Source organism: Equus caballus, chromosome 6 (genome assembly GCF_041296265.1).
Source record: "Equus caballus isolate H_3958 breed thoroughbred chromosome 6, TB-T2T, whole genome shotgun sequence".
Taxonomy (NCBI): Eukaryota; Metazoa; Chordata; class Mammalia; order Perissodactyla; family Equidae; genus Equus; species Equus caballus.
Window position 1 is genome coordinate 92,756,061 of NC_091689.1, and position 18,952 is coordinate 92,775,012.

The window sequence follows — 18,952 nt, forward strand, 5'->3', positions numbered from 1 at the left end:
ACCAGCTGTGTGCTCTTGGGCAAATTGCTTCACTGTTTTGTGCCTTAACTTCTTCATCTATAAAGTCGGGATTTTTTTCTTTTTTTAGGAGACAGCTTTTTTTTTTTGCTGAGGAAGATTCTCCCTGAGCTAACATCTGTTGCCAATCTTCATTTTTTTTTGCTTGAGGAAGAGTCACCCTGAGCTAACATCTGTGCCAATCTTCCTCTACTTTGTACATTGGTCACTGCCACAGCATGGTTGATTAGTGGTGTAGGTCTGCACTTGGGATCCAAACCCGCGAACCTGGGATGCAGAAGTGAAGCATGCTGAACTCAACCACTACACCCAAGGCCTGGACCCTAAAGTAGGGATTTTGATATTAACACTAGTCAAGGTTCTCTAGAGAAACAGAACCAATAGGATATACACAGATATACACAAAGAGATTTATTATGAAAGGTTGGCTCATGCGATCATGGAGGCTGAGAAGACTGCAAGCTGGAGGCCCAGGAAAGGCGGTGGTGCAGTTCCAGTCCAAACGTGCAGGCTTGAGAACCAGGAGCTGATGAAGTCAGTGCAAGTCCCAGTATGAAGGCCCAAGAACCGGAGTGCTGGCATCTGAGGGCAGGAGAAGACGGACATCCCAGCTCAAGCAGAGAGCGAATTCTCCCATCCTCTGCCTTTCTGTTCTACTCAGGCCCTCAATGACTGGATGATGTCCACCCGCATTGGTGAGGGCATCTTCTTACTCAGTCAACTGATTCAAATGCTAATCTCTTTGAGAAACATCCTCACAAACACGTCCAGAAATAATGTTTACCAGCTATCTGGGCATCGTTTAGCCAGTCAAGTTGACACATAAAATTAACCCTCACACCTACACCTACCTCATGGGGCTGAGAATTTATTGAGTGCTTACTATACTGGGCACTGGTCAAAGCGCTTTAATGTATTACTCATTCAATCCTTACAACTACTGAGGTAATAATATTATCCCCAATTTAAAGTTGAGGAAACTGAGGCACAGAATGGTTAAGAAATTTGTCTATAAAGGAAATAAAAAGCTAGTAAGCAGTAGGTTCTGGATATGAACTCAACCAATCTGGTTATCAATCTATAGTCTTAGTCACAACCACATACTGCTTTTTTAAAAATTAGTTTAAAACAGCAACAAACTTTCAAACCCACTTTACAAAAGCAATCAAGCTCTCCAACATTTTTCCCATTCTAATCTTCTGTCTGTAAGCAGCCAAGCCAACCCAAGTTGCCATTCAGATTGCCCTCGGGTTCTATCCACATAGACCATGATAAAGATGACTCAGACACGGGGTTGATTTCTTCCTGTAACTCCGACTCATCCAGACCCCTTCGTCTGCCACCAGATTCACATTGTCTGTTGTAGTAGATGCCTGGGTGAGGGATCACGACCGGACCAAACTCCTCATTAGAAACCCGGGCAGTGACAGTTTGAGAATCACTGGAAAAGTCTTCTTGCTTCTGGGATAAGATTTTGTAAGAGAAGCCTTTAGGAGAAAGACTAAGAAGTAAAATTTAACAATGAAAATTCCACATCTCAAAGACTTTTTAAAAAATCCAATTACTTATGGTTAACTCTATAGGAAAAAGGCAAAATGGAAATTTACATTGCTATTTCGGATGTGGGAATACTTTATTTTCATTACTCTCAAGCTTTTAAACCAAAATAAGAGAACAGGCCACCCTAGAAGACAATACTTCAAAATGTATCTTAGAAATGAGCATCGTAACCACGTCGTGCTCTTGCTGTGACAGATCCCCATTTTCCCTTCATTTTTGATAAGTCCAATCAGTTGCCCCCAAGTAAAGCTCGCTGCACCTATTTGAAGTGAGTCAAAACCTTTCAAAGAAAAAAGCTTTGATTTTGGACAAACTGTGGGAAGCCATTTTTCAAAGGGCCAAATACTGTGTACTGAATTTTGATCAACCTTTGTGATTATGTCAAAGTTTTTTAAGTGAAGAAACATGCTCCTTCAATAAGGCTTAAGAGAAAGAAAAGAAAAGAATACACGACAACAGTGTTTTCCGGGCTGATGAGACTTTCTCTGTTTAAAAACACTGATTAGTCCTTCTGAAGGAACCTTTCAACTCCTCCGTGGTACGAAGACTCCATCTAAACCTGGAGAGGCAACTGCAGACACGTGATGACTTGAAAATTTCTGAAACATCTATCTACCTCTGAAAGAAGCACACAGAAGCTAAAGTCACAGAGTCACAGAATCTCAAGATTTGAAGGAATGTAATGGTCAAATACTGCAACCAATCAGTCTGTTTTAGCTCCCTTTGTCTGTCCCCAATACATCACCACCAGCCTATGAACACACCTCTGATGACAAGAAACTTACTTCTTCCTCAAGCTTTAAATGCTCACGGTCATTCCTCATAAAGACCAACTTTATTCCACGACATTTTCTAGATTACAACAAGTTTTTTATTCATATTTGTATCCTCAGTGCCTAGGGAAACACAGAGAAGTGAGAAGTGCTCGGTGAAGTTGGTTGAACTGAAATGGATTTCCTGGGATCACATACTGCCTTGGACTCTAGTTAATTGTGCACATGTTCTATTTCCTCAACTGGATCGCAAACTGTGAAGGCAGGCACCTTGTCTCGGGCATCTTTTTATCCTCTGCATCCCCCAGCATTGCACCATGCATATGGGATGCCCTAAATAACTATTTATTGAATTAAAAATCTGAACGAATGAATGAATCTTATTTCCAGGCTATTCTTCAGGTATACATTTTTATACTGCTTTTCAAAATCAGGAACAAACATGCATATTCTATTTCTAAGACTTCAAAGAATGATGTCAATTACAATTTTGCGATAAGTAGAAATTTCTACACAAAGCAGCCTATAAAGAATATGTAATAAAACTGGTACTTAGCTCCTTGATTTCGAAGCGGTTTATTTCCTTCTTAGGAGTATGCAGGGTTTTTTATTTTTATGCATGGTTTAATAGAATTCAAAGGCTTCTTTAGATCTCCTTTTTGTCTATTATTTTGAATATATAAATATAACAGATTGAAAATACACTTAAAGGCGAAACCAGATTTACATCTCTCATGAGATTTTCACATTCTTTTTGAACTCAAGAGCTATGTTGAATAGGAAAATGAGCTATTGAAACCGAATGGAATCCATATATATAGTACAGAGTATAAAAGTCCGTAAAAGGACTTTCTCTTTTCAGCGCAAGAAGTACAAACCTTTGGTTAAATGTTCTTGAGAATACGGAAGTTGACATGTAATTATGCATATTTCAAACTTTGCCACTTTTGTTTGGCTCAATGAAATAGTATATATGCAAAATATACCCTTGTTCAAATTCTGAGTCTGCTACAAATTAGCTAGGTGATCTTGCACAAGTTACTAAACTTTTCTGTGCCTCAGTTTCCTCCCTGTAAATAGGGTTGTTGTGACAGTTAATACATATAATGTATTTAGCTCGGTGTAAGTAATCCATAATTACCAGCTATTGTTATTAATACATTCACAAAGGAATAGGGCATGGCTGTTAAATAAAGAAGGATTTAAAAACATCATTACTATCATTTCTGCAACCAGAAAGAGCATACACTTTCAAATCAGTCACTTTATAAAGGTGTTTATTTATTCAGGAAATGCTGCCTTTACTCAAAATAATTTTGGAACTCCTCTTTTGAAATTGCCTTAAAACTACTTCATGAGCTGCTCTAAGCAATAAGACAGAATCTTAAAATCAAACTTCCCTTATTTTAAAAAGTAGTAATACCCTACAGTATTACCCAACGTGTTCACAGCTCTTTGCTCTGAATGACTTTTTACAGAAATCTAACCATTTGTCAAGGGAGAAAAATTTCCACCATTGTGAATAACCAAAACAAGATTCTGAAAATTCGGAAGATAATTGCAGAAGGCATTTTACACAATGGTACTATTGTTGGATTTAGTGTCTGCTACCCTAAGAATTTTTTTTTTTTTTTAAGATATGCTTTTTGGTGAGGAAGATTGGCCCTGAGCTAACATCTTTCTCTTTTTTTTTCTCCCCAAAGCCCCAGTACATAGTTGTATATCCTAGTTGAGCGGTGTGTAGGTCCATGCCCAGGATCTGAACCAGTGAAACCCCAGGCTGCCGAAGTGGAGTGCGTGAACTTAACCACTCGGCCACAGGGCTGTCCCTCTACCCTAAGAATTTTTGAAGGTGGATATTATATATTTGACCATATAAGTTCTATAAATATTGCGCTTAGATATTTGATGATAAATGTTCTACATATGTAGTGCTTTATTACTACTATATTGTATTTTATTTTTATGCAAGGAAAAAAGTGATTATGGCATGTGATTAAGGCATGGTACCATCCAAGGCCAAAGGTAGGAGTGCCAGGTCCTGTGCATGCTCGAGCTCTCTCATCAGGCTCTGACACACACATCAGAGCAGTCCAGGAAGCTTGACCAAGTGCTAAAGATTATCATCTAGCTCTTGAGACAACATCCAGGAGGACAAAAACGTGGCAGGAAGAACATAACCCCTTCTAGACTCTGACATTCTCCTATACACTGGGGAACGAGATTCTTTCCCGAATATCCATTTAAGGGTTTTCGTCATCTTTAATCTCTTAAGCCCAGTTTGGAAAGTCAAGGAGTAGTCTTCATTTCTACATCTTTTCTTAGTCACAAAGTCTTGGAGAAGGACCTGTTGTGCAGAGACATAAGAATTATCTCCCATCTTGCAGGTGAGGCACTGACTGCCCCGTGTTCCAAATTATCTTTTCAAGGATATTTGTATTGCAAAGATAGAGTGAGCATCTCCATTCAGAGCAAAGGGCAGGTTTACTTACAGTCTTAGAAAATAGAGACAGTGTCTTCTTCCAGAAGCAAAGGGTAGATATGCTTACTGTCCAGTATAAAAAGGATAATGCACCCTTTGGAGCACAGGGTAGGCATGCTAACAGATCATTGTAGAAGATTGGTTTTCCTAAGCTTGGGATTCCTCTCCTGTGATGCCACCCTTTGGCTGCGTAGGTATCTTCATATTGCTCATGGAAACTGGGACTCAGGGAGCTAAGCAAACAGGATAGTCGAGAGCAGTGTGTTCCACAGAAATACAATTTTGGCCACATACGCAAGTTTAAACTTCTAGTAGTCACAAAAAATTTAAAAGAATAAGGGGAAACTGATTTTCATAACATATTTTATTTAACCTAGTATGTCCGAAGTATTGTTATTTTAATATGGTAATCATTATAAAAATTAATACAATTTCTTCTTTTTTCATACTAAACCTTTGAAATATAGTGAATATTATACTCACAGCACATCTCAATTCAGACTAGCCACAGTTGCTAAAACTCAGCAGCCACATGTGGCTACCAATACTGTATTGGACAGCACAGGTCTGAAAGAATGAGACACACCTGGAGAAAGATGTCCCAAGAATGTTCCCTGGATATGAATAGGAGTTCTATGAAAAAAAGGTGGCATGCTCTTGTAAGTGTGAAAAGGGCTGAATTATACAAAGCTGACTGATTCTTTTTCACAAGATTTCTCAGAACCCTTGATAGTCAAAAGTATTGAGTTTTGCTAATTTATTTGACTGGAAAAATGTTTTTCTTTCAGAGCATTCTGTGGGACTGGTGTGCTGTATAATACACTTGGGAACTGCTGACACAGATTGGGTTTTCCAGGACAGCCGTGATTTCAAATCTTCTGCCTTGTTGTCCCCTTAAGCATTGCGTGTCATGACTTTTGGAAATTTTAATCACCAAAACGCACTGCTCTGCTCACTCTAAGTTGTCTACATGCTGTTGCCTTCTCATTGGGCCTCATGACTCTTCCCACTCTGCAGCCCACCCCCATCGCTATCCAAAGTCACAGTTTTGGCCCCTTGCATGCCTCCCCACTTTTTCCTAAATAGATGTGGATTCCTTTGCAGGGCCGCCATAACAGAGTACCATGAAATGAGCAGCTTAAACAGCTGACATTCATTGTCTCCCGGTTCCAGAGGCTAGAAGTCTGAGACCAAGGTGTCATTAGGGTGGCTTCCCTCTGAGGGCTGTGAGGGAGAATCTGTTCCAGGCTTCTTCCCTAGCTCCTGCTGGCTTGCTGGCCATCTTCAATGTTCCTGGGCTTGTAGAAGCAATACCCTGACCTCTGCCCGCATCTTTCTATGGTGTTCTCCTTGTGTATGAGTCTGCGTCCAAATTTCCCCTTTGTATAAGGACACCAGTTCTGTTGGATTAGGGGCTACCCTACCACAGTACAACCTCATCTTAACTAATTACATCTGCAATAATCCTATGTCCAAGGAAGGTCACCTTCTGAGGTACAAGGCGTTAGGACTTCAATATATGAATTGGGGTGGGGGACAAAACTCAAGCCCTAAGATAGGCAATATATGCATTTAGCAAATATTTATGAGTGGTCACTACATGCCAGGAGGCCTGCTGCTTTCCCGGCCTTCAGATTCGGCCCTATTTCCCACTCCTACCCCACAAATACCTTAGGCTACATCCAAACGGACTACTTACTATTTCCTAAAAAGCTGTATTTTCTCATTGTATTAGTTTCCAAATGCTATTGTTACCACTTAGGAACCTAAAAAAGAATATTGCCACTTAGAGGCCTAAAAACTCAAATTTATTATCTTACAGTTCTGGAGGTGACAAGTCAGAAATGGGTCTCACAGGCTAAAGCGATGTGTTCTCAGAGCTGCCTTCCTTCAGGAGGGCCAGGGGAGAATCTGTTCCCTTGCCTTTTCCGGCTCCTGGTGGCCACCTGCATTCCTTGGCTCATGGTTCCTTCCTCCATCTTCAAGGCCAGTCACATAACAGCTTCCTGTCTGTCTGCCTCTCTCTCTCTCTCTCTCTCCCCAACCCCCCATGCTTCTGTCATCACATCTCCTTCTGTGACCCTGACCCTCCTGCATCCCTCTTATAAGGACCCTTGTGAGTAGCTGGGCCTGCCCAGGAAAATCTCCCTATTCCAAGATCCTTAATTTAATCACATCTGCAAAATACATTTTGCCGTATATGGTAACATATTCACATTTTGGGAGACCATTATTCTGTGTTCCACACCTATGTTATTGTCTCCCCCTGAAATACCACCCACCATCACCTCCTTTTGAAATCTCGCTCATTTTTCAAGATCAAGATCAAAGATACCTCTTTTTAAAAATATTTTCCCACTCCTCTAGTGAAATATGCTCTCTTCCTCCAGCGAATCAGAATGCTTTTTCTGTACTCTTTCCTCTCCTTTAGGATACATTAGAGTCTGTTCTGCTCTTGTCTTACCTCTCCTACCAGCAGCAAGCGCTAGAAGGCAGGAAACATATTTTACTCATTTGTGGATCCCCAGGCTCTCTTTCACTTGTTTATAATTATTAATAGTAGTTGCTCAAATTTTTTGATTGATTGATTGATTAGTGATGAGGCTGTTGGGTCTGAACGGGGCCTGATTGAATTCCCGTGGCAGCCCAGAGGTAATCCTGGGCAACGGGTTCAATTTCAGCTTTCTTCTACTACCTCACCATTTTCTCTCTTTCAGAGAGAGGCAATAGACACAGGCAAAGAGCAAGAACTTTAACATAAGGATGGCTACATACCGTCCAATTCCATCTGTATAAAATTTTGGAAAAGACAAAACTGTGGTGACAGAATCATGTAAAAGATTGCTGGGTGGGGAGGGGACGTGTCCCTTCAAAGAGACATGAGGGAACTTTTGTGGTGATAGAATGTTCTGAATCATGATTATGATAATAGTTACAATACTGCATGAATTTGTCAAAACTATCTAATTTTGCGATTTATTATATGAAAATTACAATTCAAAAAAAGCAGATTTTAAAATATAGAGCAAGTTAGGGACAGCAGGGACAAAGGAAAGTGAAAGTCTAGACCAAAGCAAGAGAAAGGAACTGAGCAGGAAAAACACAGAAAACAAGTCCTCATTTTTTTAAAAAAGAAAAAAAAAGGCAAGAGTGGAGGAAACTGTGAGGAGATAGAAGAGGTTTTCTGAACTCCACCGCATTCTTAAAGTTCAGAAAAATAAATTCCCATGAAACAAGCAACCTTCTAGATGCAGAAACTTGTACCGGGTGCTGAAATCATAAAAGGAAAAGAACAACAAATAACATTGAATGAACAAGAAGCTCCATTTTTCACTCATTAGTAGCTGAAGTTCAACCAAATCAGTGCACCGAGCCAATGACTAAGAACAATTAAAATGATAAATAGCACAGTCAGATGGAATGATTGAAAACGATCAAGTACAAAGGGAGTAGCAGGATGGATTGCCTGTGGAGGTGTGTTCTGAGCCAGATTTTGAAAGGAGTGATTGATTGCCATGGCGCGAGCAATAACCCAGGTGAGAAAGAATGTCATGAGCTAAGACCTGGAATCAGGAAATAGCAAATATGAGACAATGTTACTGCGTTTTCCTGTTACTGTATATTTCTTGGTACATTTCTTGAAATGACACTTGAAGTCCAACACAAGTCACCACTCTTCCGTAAAAATCTGCCCTGTCTGCTCACCCCGAATTGAATGCTCTAACTGCATGGAAGTATTTCCATCTGTACCTCACAAATTAGCATCCGGCTTTATTTCCCACCAGTTTAGTGTGTTCAGCTACGCTATTCCTGGGTGCAGGAATCGTGCATGCGTCCTTGTCCTGCTCCGGAAAGGTCTAGTACATTTCAGAGCACATACTAAGCCCCAAATAAGACAAAAACTTGATTTATTAATAAGAAATCTAAACTTACCTCCAAAAAAAGTAATAATATGTTATTCCTTCAGCACAAACATGTCCCCCTCAAGTGGAGAAGTTTATTTAATCCTGTAGTAAATCCTCAGAATGGCATGGCTGCTGTACTTTTCCCCTTAAGAAAGTGATTCTTTTCTCTCTTTCTCCCCTCTCCCCAGGGACTGGAAACCCACTGGAGCCACTTTGTTTGTTGAAGGCATTTTCTTAGCACAAACCTGGAATAGAGGAACATCAAGAAAAGAGCACATTTGTATATATACATGGGGGGGCGGATTGGGGTAGATCTAAAAATGGAAAGTTTTGGCCTTTTTGCCCTTATCCCTTCTGCTAATCTCCCTTGAAAGGAAAAACTATATCTGCCAAGTGGATGTAGCCGAACTAGAAGGCCTGTCATGGTCCCCACAGGTGGTTGCACATTGGGCACCCTCTGTCCACGTTTAGTGGTCACCAGCTGGTATCGTGCCAGGGCTTTCCAAGTCGAACTTGCTTTAAGCTTGAAATCCATGGAGCAAAAGTGTATCCAAGTGACTCAGACTGCAGCCAACCTCACTACTTTTGATGTTTCTGTTTGATCTGATTTTCCCTTTTTATCATTATTAATTCTCATCTATTCGATCCAAGTTTCCTAGGAGTTACAGGTTTAATAGACCAATTGGAACAACTTTGAATAACATTTAATGCTGCTGCTCTGTGGAGTCATATTAGTGGCTTGTTTCTTTGGATTAGACCAATTAAGTTGCAGTATAATAGGCTTAGTCTACTCCTGTTTTTTCTTACTTCCGTCTGAATCATTTCTATTGCCAAATGGTTTACCAGGGTTTATTTGCCAGTCTTCACAGAAGGCATGCACAGGGAGCACACGCAGAGATACTCTTCTCAATAAGGCACTTTCTACATCTCACATTTAGTTCAGGGCAATTTCATTCTCTGTTGCGTTCAGAGTTTAGGGATTCATTATTACAATCTACTCCCACAAGTACAATTAGTAAATGGTGTTCTAGGGACGCCACAAAAATGCAAATCACAGGTTCAATTTGCCTTCAAGTTAAAAGCAAGATGTTTTCCTTCATTATAGCTCTCTCCGGTGACTTTGATACAAAATCATTGGTCATCATTTGGGAATATTTTACTCTACTTAGCATTATTCCTCCACTCCAAACATCTAGAAAAATACACCAAATGTCATGTATCTATATATAAAAATATCTCCTTGATAAACATTATTTTCCATCTTTCAGACATACGGCATTACAGAGTCCCCATCTCACTTTTTCTGAGATAACAGGTATTTCTTGGAATCTTATGTGACATTACTAATGTCTTGATATGATTAGATGAGAAAACCCCAGAAACGGGTTGGAAGATGGTGTTTACTCTGTCTTTTTGGAAGCAAAGTAGATAGATACCTGTCCCTCAATGGTCTCCTCACCATTAATGAGGAATGAGTTCAGTGTTTCTGTATCCGTGCAGCTAAGGACAGCGTGGCAGAATCAGCAATCACCCTGACAAAAAATACCTCATTCAAACATGTATGAGTTCAAAGAGTATTTTTCAGCTTCTTCATGAAAAGAGGAAGAAGTTCTACTCTGACTGTGCAGATCAAAAATTTTTTTCTTAGATGATTGAGTGCCATGTCTTAAGATCCTCTAAGTTCATAATTTTGAATGTCAGGTGTTAAGAGGGAGCCGAGAGATCCTTTCTCTTCTAATTCACTCTTCTCCCTTACAGATGGAAGCTTTGGCCCAGGGAGTTCAGTCACAAACAGTTATAGAAAGGCAAAGCCAAGGTCATGACTAGATTCTGGATCCTAATTCATTGCTCTTTTCTCTGACCCTACCATCCATCCAATATTCAGCTCCTTGTCTATAGATCATCTTACGACAGTAGAAAATTAAACTCATTTATCCAGGACAGATTTCTTAAGAGCCCCACTCCATCACCATAAACTCAAAGCCTTTTTTCAAAGAAATGTTTTACAGTTTGGGGTCTAATAGAGGTAGTAAAACCAAAGACATGATTTCATCCCTGGTTGCATTACTTACTAGCTGTTTGATCTCAGGTCATTGATTTAACTTCTATGAGCCTCAGTTGCTTTATGTGTAAAATGAGGTGAAAATTTTGGCCTCTTCCTTTCTGCTGATATTTAATAAGTGTTATATTCATTGAGCCGTCCATGTGCCAAGCATTATGATGATCACTTTACATGTAATATTATTTCATTTTCATGCAAACTCTATTTATGTAGAAGAAAACCCTTCCTCACACAAGGGTGCTATGAAGATGAATTGATATAACGTATGTGATGCACACATGTGGTGTTCAGTATGGGGGTGTTTCTCTTTTTCTTCCCTCATTCTAAATAATTTACATATAACTTTGTTTGACTTCACTCAGTCAACAAATATTGAACTCTACTTTGTACCCATTGCTGTGATGTTACCTGAGCAATGGTTCTTGATCTCAAGAAGCTGATGATATAATTGATGAAGCAGAAACTAGTATATGAACCAATTAAAGAACAAGTTGGTACAATAATGTAAGGTAATGATTATAGTTAACATATATTTAGTGATTACTATTTATGAGACATTGTTCTAATCCCTTTGTGTGGTTCAATTTATCACCCCAACACCCCTATGGGTGTTAACAGAAGAGACACAGAAAAGTTAATTAAATTACCCAAGACCATCTAGCCAGGAAGTGGAGAGCCAAGATTCAAACCCAGGTAGTGTGGCTTCAGAGGCCTTGCATTTAACTGCCACACTTGGCATTGAAAATGCAGTCCGAGGTTAGACAAAGAAGAAATCAGGCTAAAGCAGCTGATAAAAAATTCACAATGGAACTTGAGTAGATATTTGAATGCCTAGAATGTTAAGTGAGCTAAGAGCAAGTGAGGATGCTCCAGACAGGAGGAACAGCATGAAGAAAGGATCAGAAGCATACATGCCCAGGGTGAGAGTCGTGGTATTCTCCCATCAATAATAACAAAATTTTTGAGCACTAATTATATGCCAGGAATTTTGCTAAGTGCTTTTATGAATTCTTTCATTTCATCCATACAACAACTTATACAGAGGTATATACTCTTATTTTCCCAATTGTTGTGTGGAAATCAAAGTTCAGAGTGCTGAACTAACTTCTTTAGGGTCAGAACTGAGACACACACTCTTAACCATTATATTATATTCCCAAGAAAATGGACCCACTAGGTGGTTTATTAGCCATAACACAGGATGTACAGCCCTCAGGAAAAGACAATCACAATCACACCATCTTCACCTATTTTCATCTAGCTTGAAGAGCAACCGACGCTGTAAAAACTTAGCCACAGAACGTGCACAGACCTGGATTGTCTCCACACAGAGATGAGGCAAGGGAAACTGCCAACTTGGAGAGGACTCACAGGTATTAACTGTCTCGAAAGTTACATATGTATAATTCAACCACTCAAGTCACAACCTTACAAAAACGCAGGGTGTTATTTCACTTGGATCAGATCCAGTCTTCCAATCTTAGCAGTCCAATCTTAAGTAAACAATGTTCTACCAGAGAATGAAGCCTCTCAAAAGGGACTATACATTCTCCTTGAGACAACTCAAATACCCTCTGGAGCATACGGGTGGTAGAAATGTTTAAAAATTATTTTTGCCAAAGTGCTCAGAGAAAGCCTCCTAAAATTACCCCTATTCAAAGTACTCTTATTCTCTGCTCCTTCAGCTCTTATTTGCTCTGCAATTTCACTTAGCATTTAGGAAAAAACAACGTGTAATTTCTCCCAAAGTGCTTTGGGCATGTAGATTTGGTCTTGCTAGACCATAAGCTCCTTGAAGACAGAGACTATGGGTTCTCGTCATTTGTGCATAAACAGGACCTTTCCTTCCGGGCTCTACAGGCCATTAGTCAATCAGGAAACACCTCCATAAAAGTTTCCATGTCTCTGGTCAGTGACAATGTTAGTCCCACACTAGGTAGATATAACTGGAAAATGAATGTCTTTGGGTCATTTGGGATTAGGCCATGTGAAAGAAGTGGAAAGAGTTTTAAATAGGCTATAAAAGTTCTGATTTGACTGATTGCCTTGTTTTGAGTGTGAAAACAGACAAAAATGATTCTAAATCTCGAAATTCATGCAGTGGTAGTGTATGTTGCACAACCACGTTGCACAATTCTCATAGACCTCTGTTTCCAAGCAAGAAAGGAAGCAAAAAGAGGAAACCACGTCGTAGTTGACATTTGTGAATAGTCGTTATCCACTCACCCATAACAACATAACAAAAAGTTGGGATAATATACTTCAAAGGAATACTTCTCCTTTTAGATAGCAGGTGAGTGGAGGCAGAGAAAAATTAGAAATTGCTATAGAAAGAAATCATTAGGAGTTTCTTCTCTTTTCTCTCAAATTTTAGCTAAGTGCCAATTTGCAAGCTTAGAGTAAAATATGAGATCATCTCTGTTTCCTCCAAGAATTAAACAACAGATTTATTTTCTTTCCCAAAAGGAATTAAAATTCAGCTTTACAGATAATAACCTAGAGAATTAAGAGCTTTACATATATCGTTGATGAAATTTTCTTTTGAACTTGTGTGATGGTGCTTTCTTTATATCATTTCTCATTACTCCAAATGTGTATGTATTGTCCCTACAACTGAATTAGGAATTTTTGAAACTGTATCTTCTTCCAAGGAAGAGAGTTACACACAAAACAAGCAATTATTTTGCACACAAAAATAAGCATCTCTGCAATTTGCTTGTTAAGAAAAGGAGAAATTAACACAAGAGATTATAAACATAAGAAACACTTGGCAGCTCCAGCGCGTGATTGGGCCTGTTCTTCCTAGACACACTTCCAGCTGTCTCTTCTCAAAAATCTTTCCATCCTTCCTAGGGCTCTTCTCAGAAAGGGGGCTCAGGTCTGTCTCTTCTGCTCCTGGACTCCACGAGCAAATGTGGGTGTTCTACCTTCCGCCTGAGCCTGGACTTCCCACTGTGGGGTTAGGAGTAGGGGGACGGTTCAGGACTCCATTATCTGACATTTAGCAGCATCTACCCTTTTCCTCTGACCCTCCTTCTTCTCCCAAGGCAGGACAGTTTAGCCTTTGAGGTGGGAAGCCTTACCTGATCATCTCAAGGTCTTCCAACTCTCTTGCTTATGGCTGGGGCCCTTTCTCTTTCCTTCAGGGTCAAGACTTTTAGAACCCAAGCCTAAGTAAAACTCCTTTTCCTGTTTTTTCCTAACCCATCTCTTTCCTGATGCATTAAACTCAGACTAGCCTAGTGCTTCTTGAATTGGAGATGAAGTGGTAAAGAAAAAAAGTCTTAACAGCGGAGCATTACTGTGAGTGTGTGTTTGGCAGAAAAATGAAATCCCTTGTGAATAGGAGGAACTGATTCCCCAAATTGGATAGAGATTCTCCCTAAGGAGATTGGAACATGAGGTGACATGAAGGTGGATGTAAGAGAATCCTAGGATGTGCCCACAAGTGGTGCACTTGTGAGTGAAGGAGGTCATTCCGTTTTCCCTTTTCCCTTGGACAGCAGAAAGAGTCACCAAGCTTATAATTTAAAATTACTCTCTTACACCTCAATTGTCCTCGTAACCTCCAACCATTCAGCAAAGCCTGATATGCCAGTACAGCCTTGTCATTTAGAACTGAAGAGAATGAAAGCATTAGGGACAAAAAGGAGGCAGGCCATCAGCACATTCACTTCATGCCTGAGGGAAGCCCTGAGGAGGCAGCAACACCATTTCCAAAGAGAACAGGGGTCCCCGGGAGGAGCTGGAATGGTGAAGAGGAGCACAGCACAGAGAGGTGTCTGACAGCTGGGTGGTTACGTGAAACCCCCTCCCCTCCTATCCCACAGCAAGTTGAACTGGGAATTTTTAAGGTGGTGCAAGGACAGGGAGAGTCTGGTGCAAGGGAAAGATTTTTCAGGTGGGACTCAGGCTGTCCCATTAGCTCTTCCGCATCCACTTCTTGACAACATCTACTCAGCTCTCTCGTCTTTCCTGAAACAGAATTCAGTGTTTGATTTTCTGCGATCCCCAAACACTTAGTCTATTTCTCCATCACAACATGTCACATTTCTTGAGCTCTTCAGAAATGACTGTTTTCTCTCTAGTATCTGAAGATTAGTAGGTGCTTAATATATTTTGAATGAAAGAATGAGAGAGACTAGGCCCCGAACTGCTGGGAACTATGAATCCAGACACAAAAATAGTGCCATAATCACACCAAAGCCACCACAACCAAGTTTATTATTTATAATTCACTTGCTACATATGCATTTTTAAATTAATTGTCTCAAAAATTTCCTAAAGTTAATCAAATAAAATGTCCTAAAGTTAATCAAATAAGACCTGATACCAGAAGTGATCCTAGGAAGAAGATTCTAGAATTGGTTCACTTTCCAGTGCATGGCAACAGGACCCAGTTGCTGGTGATAAGTGGGGTGGTAACAAACCAGTAGTGTGAAGGAGCCAGCTCATACTGCCTCATGTGAGCTGACTATGTGCTTCTCTTCTCAACTCCTTGTTCAGGGACATCATAGTAAGGGCTGGAATTGACCATGGTGGGAGTGCTTATGCAATATATTTTGGCAAATGCTGTAAATCAGAGCTGAATTTTTTTTATTTTGTTTTTTCAGAGAGTCAGTTTATCAGCACACCACTGTGATAAACCAAGGCACACTGTAGCAATTAAATGCTTCAGCCTAGAACTGACACACAGCATTTCTATCTGTTCCACTCACAAATCGTTGTCCAGAACTAGTCACACGGCCCCACCCAAGCACAAGGTAACTAAAAAGTGAAATCTTTCTCTGTATCCAGCAAGATGAGTTGGAAACACTTAGTTTGGTGGACGCCACTAAGGTCTCCCACAGCAGATGTAACTGAACAAGGCAGGTGCCATCAACATTCCAATGAGCAGAATAGATGGACCAGAGAAACAGCACTTCTTATAAAATGGTGCATGAACAGGACCTAAGTTTTCTTGATCAGCTATGCATTGCATGAGCACTTTGTATATTGGCTGCTTTCCCTTCCCTGTTTCTGTTCCCTCCTACTATTTTTTTTTTTTCACTTACCAAATAATCTACTTGCACCCAAATTCTTATGTTAGTGTTCTCTTCTTGGGAAACTGAACTAAGACGATGCCAGGAGAGGTCCTAGGAAGCAGATCCTCAGAATGAGATTCTGATGGGTTGACTCGCTGACCAAATGGCAGCAAAGACTTCTTCCTCGTGGTAAAACCTGGCGTGGTATGGAATCCTAATTACCAAACTCACCTGTGTAGATTGGGATGGAATACGGGTAGATGGGAATTCACTGGCTTCTACATTATCTCTAGTATTTTGTAAACCCAGGCCAATGGTGATTTTAAGACCTGTAGAGGTCGTTGGTTTTTGTTAAGTGCCGTTTAAGTGCTGAAGGAAGAAAATGACAAGTTCAGGTGAGCTACCTACCAATTCGGGGCACCGTATAAAAGCTAGGGGCCTCTGTGGACACATGTGAAGAAACCACCTCCCCTAGTGAGCAAACTGTGCTGAAATTCAGGCCCAGGATCTGACTGTGAGAGAGGCCAAATTACTAAAATCTGAATTTGTCTCCTGTTGCTGCTATAGCAATACCACAAACCTATTGGCTTAAAACAACACAAATGTATCATCTCCTAGTTCTCCAGGTAAGAAGTCTGACACAAATCTCACTGCACTAAAATCAGGGTCACAGCACTGTCCTTTCTAGAGTTTCTAGGAGAGAATCTGTTCCCTTTCCTTTTCCAGCATCTAGAGGCCGCCCACGTTCCTTGGCTCATGACTCCCTTCCTCCACCATAAAACCTGCAACATTGCATCCCTCTGGCCATTCTTCTGTAGTCTCATCTCCCTCTGACCACAGCTAGGAAAAGTTCTCTGCTTTTAAGACCCGTGTGATTACATAGGGCCCATCCACACAATGCAGCACATTCCTCCCATATCAAGATCCTTAACTTACTCACATCTAAAAGTCTCATTTAGTAAGTTAAGTGAGATATTCACTGATTTTGAGGATTAGAATGTGGACATTTTGAGGGACCATTCTTCAACCTACCATAGTCTACCCTCAAGCCCCCAAAGATTCGTGTGCATTGCACATACAAAATATCTTCACCCATCCTAACATTCCTAAAGGTCCTAAGCCATTACAGCATCAACTCTATGGTCCCAAATCTCATCTAAATATTAGCATCTCAAAAGCCCCAAATCTCACACATTTCAAATAAGGCATGGGTGAGACTCTGGGTATGATTGACCAAAATTCCTCTCCGATTGCAGACCTGTGAAGATAGAAGTCAAATTATCTGCTCCCAAAATGTAATGATGGAAAAGGCATAGGATAATTGTTATGGATATTTCTATTCCAAAAGAGAGAAAATGGAAGGAAGAAAAGACTTACCTGTCCCAAGCAATTTCAAAATCCAGCTAAGCAAACTTCATTAATTTTCAAGGGCTGGGAAAAATCCTCTGTGACTGGAGGCTGCACTCTCTATAGCTCAAGGTTCCAGACTCTGAGCCCATGGCTCCACCTAGCCATTCTGTCCTCTTCGGAAGGATAGCAGGAGATTGCAGCTGAGTAGTTTTATTAGCCTTTTTCCTCTCCCTTTCAGGGCTGAGGCATTCATTCTCCCAGCTGCGGAGACTGTTAGCAGCTGACAGCTTTCAGCTAAGTCCCTCTCTGAGCCTTGTCCTCAACCTTAAAAGCCTGCCCAAGGCGTTTTGCTCTCTTCCCCAGAGACAGCCTGCATTCCCCAACTGCTCAGTGTGAACCAACTCTGAAGCACCTTGCTAGTGTGAATTCCCTGCAGGATTGGCTGAGGACTTGGTTGCCATTGCATGGATGTTTACCTCATCCACCTTCCTAATCCTACTGCTCCCACAAGTGTTGATCCTAAGGGCACTTCTCAATAAATTTCCTACATGGGAATCTCTGTCTCAGAAATTTTTTTATCACGAAGAAGGCAATAATGGACCCACAGCCTTCAAACCTCCTACATGGCACAATCGAGAATTTGCCAACTTGAGAAAATATCTGAATGTCCTCAAAGGCACAGCCAACACATCAGCCTGGGAATGACACCCTCCAGAGTCAGTTCAGTCTCCTTCAAGATGTGGTATATATCCAAAAGCAGAAGATAAGGATCTCCCTATTCTCCTCTGGCGTTTCTTTCACCTCAAATAAACTACTTGCACTTCAAGTCTTACCTCAAGATCTAGATCTGGGAAACCCAATCTATGACAACTATGCAGCAATCATAAAGCTGAACACTAGCAAACCCTGTTCTCAAAAGTCTGGCAGAATTTCCCCCACTGGGGGATTCTCATCAGTCATCTCACCCACTTGAGCTTCAGCCTCCTTCCATGGTATTCTGTCCTCTTCTTTAATCTCCTCCTATTTTCTTCCCCCATTGCTCATTCTCAATCCTTTTTTCTTGTTACAAGGCATCCACACTATACTCAGGGATTTCTTCTCCATAACCAAATAATGAAGATGTGTTCCTAAAAAATCACTGTTTCTTTCCTAAGATGATTTCTCTTAGCTCTTAAAATTACACTTCTATCAACCCATTTGTTAAAACTAGAAGTCAGTTGCTCTATTGAGGGCTGTGTCACAAAGCACCTGGATGGCAAGCAGCCTTCACACCGAGCACATAGCTCTAGATTGGCCTCCACGATGAGGATGTCCAGGGTGGAGAAAATCCAGAAATTCGTAAGCATCATCTCTTTGGTTCCATGAACCAAAGGTGAGAAACTAGCAGCAGAGCCCAGGTGGGAAAACAAAACAAAAGGGGTGCAGCAAAAACAGTTCTAAGAGAGAAGTTCATAACAATAAATGCCTACATTAAGAAATAAGCAAGATCTCAAATAAACAACCTAACTTTACACCTCAAGGAACTAGAAAATGAACAACCAACTAAGCCGAAAGTTAGAAGAAGAGAGAAAATAACAAAGATCAGAGGAAAAATAAACAAAATAGAGACTAAAAAGACAATAGAAAAGGACAATGAAACTAAGAGTTGGTTTTTTGAAAAGATAAACACAATAGACAAAACTTTAGCTGGACCCACCAAGAAAAAAAGAGAGAGGGTTCAAATGAATAAAATCAGAAATGAAAGAGGATGAGCTGGCCCTGTGGCCAAGTGGTTAAGT

At 40.5% G+C, this 18,952-nt stretch overlaps 1 long non-coding RNA gene across 1 annotated transcript in view; it reads right to left on the reverse strand.

Moving 5' to 3' along the window:
* Positions 1 to 416: 416 nt before the first annotated feature.
* LOC138924852 (uncharacterized) overlaps positions 417 to 18,952 on the reverse strand; it is a 46,608-nt gene continuing 28,072 nt past the window's right edge. The window contains exons 2-3 of the long non-coding RNA XR_011440170.1: positions 8,767 to 8,983; positions 417 to 600 (exon numbers count right to left, since the gene is read on the reverse strand). This is a non-coding gene — a long non-coding RNA (uncharacterized lncRNA). The remainder of the gene's footprint in view (positions 601 to 8,766; positions 8,984 to 18,952) is intronic.